This window comes from Schistocerca piceifrons, chromosome 8 (assembly GCF_021461385.2).
Source record: "Schistocerca piceifrons isolate TAMUIC-IGC-003096 chromosome 8, iqSchPice1.1, whole genome shotgun sequence".
NCBI classification, from domain to species: domain Eukaryota; kingdom Metazoa; phylum Arthropoda; class Insecta; order Orthoptera; family Acrididae; genus Schistocerca; species Schistocerca piceifrons.
The window spans coordinates 99,908,625-99,910,466 of record NC_060145.1 but is presented as its reverse complement, the minus strand read 5'-3'; the positions used below and the strand labels follow the sequence as shown (position 1 = coordinate 99,910,466).

Sequence of the window (1,842 nt, the reverse complement as noted above, 5' to 3'; positions counted from 1 at the left end):
CTTAATCTGAGGCAGCTTCTTTTCAAAAAAAAAAAAATAGATAGTAATATGGCATGTCTCGTTGAGAGTCCCTGAAGAGGAATAGTCAGCCACCTGGTGGAAGCCTTTCAATTGGACTTTACTACGGCAGATTGTGTGCACCTACCCTCCCCAGTAATCTTACCTGGGAAAGAAGACGTACCCTTTAACGTGCCAATCCGAACCAGTTGCGTTCCTGGTACTCTTCACAACACAGAGAGATAAGGACTAGCGTAAAGCCAAACAAAAAAATGTCAAGTTTCGATCAGTAATCCATTACAAGACCTATCAGTTTCCAGACATGTGTTTTGTTACTACCAAACCATGGCCGACTTGAAATATTTACCACTAACTAGCTAACTAACTCCATCCGAACAGGCGTCGGAAGGTCCTACGGTACCGACCGGCTGCCGTGTCATCCTCAACCTGCAGGTGTCATGGATGTTGATGTGGAGGGGCATGTGGTCAGCACACCGCTCTCCCGGCTGTAGCCAGTTTTCCTGACCGAAAGCGCTAGTTCTCAGTCAAGTAGCTCTCAGTTGGTTTCACAAGGCCTGAGTGTACCCCACCTGCCAACAGCGCTCAGCAGACTCGGACGGTCACCCATCCAAGTGCTAGGCAAGCCCGAGAGTGCTTAACTTCGGTGATCTGAGAGGAACCGGTGTTACCTCTGTGGCAAGGCCGTTGGCTCAGTTAGTTACACAATTTTAAATTACGACGGTGGAAATGAGCATTCCATCACAGGATGTCGGTTTTGTCTGCATGCTAAACACGTTTATGATATATTCATTGGTTTGAGTTGACATTAGAATAAAGATTTAACACACACATACAGAATTTATTATAAAATTAATAAAATAATCATTGAATAGGATTATTAAGAATGCCTAACCATCGCCTTTGATTTGTCTAGTAAAAATCTGGAATTAGATTTCACCAATAATATGTACTTTTAAAGTTATCGATGTGTTATTATTGGTGTCTGAGCTGAGATATTCCTCATTCGACTGAGACAGAGGAAATGCTTAAGAAAGTCGTTTTTAAAAAGTTCCACGAATAGTTTGAGACATGACAGCAAAAGTAAATCGGATAATGACAACTGATAAGTAAATAAAATTAAGATCAGCTGTATGAAGAGATACGGATAATTTCCAAATGTTTTATATCGAAACCGAAGGCGTCCATAATGTTGCATGAGAACCAAGTTTTATTGCATGAAAAATTACATTACGATAAGCAAAGAGCTTCCCGTCTGAAGCAAGCGATTAACTACCGTTTCAAATAAGGCTGTGCGAATAATGTACACACTAAGCCCACGTCTGAAGCAAGCGATTAACTAACGTATCAAATAAGGCAGTGTGAATAATGCACACACGTAGACCACGAAAACGATGCAGCATGAAGAAATATCTGAATGGGCTGGAAATTAGTAGATGTGATTTACATGTATAAACAAACGAATGATTACAGTTTCAAAAAAGAGCTTCACAAACTGAGTAAGGCAATGAATAGGTCCACTTATGGTCCTTATGCAAGCAGTTATTCGGCTTGGCGCTAACTGATAGAGTTGTTGAATACCTTCCTGAGGAATATCGTGCCAGATTCTGTCCAATTGGCGCATTTGATCGTCACATTCCCGAGCTCGTTGGAGGGCTTTACCCATAATGCCCCAAACGTCCTAAATTAGGGTTTGATACGGCGGCCTTGTTGGCCAAGGTATGTCTGGCAATTACGAAGCCAAGCGCTAGAAACTCTCAGTGTGTACGGGCGGGCATTGTCTTGCTGAAATGTAAGCCGAGGATGGCTTGCCATGAGGTGCAACAC

The 1,842-nt window shown here is 42.3% G+C and overlaps 1 pseudogene; it reads right to left on the bottom strand.

Moving 5' to 3' along the window:
* Positions 1-588: 588 nt before the first annotated feature.
* LOC124712890 lies at positions 589-707 on the bottom strand (annotated as a pseudogene).
* Between the last annotated feature and the right edge of the window lie 1,135 nt (positions 708-1,842).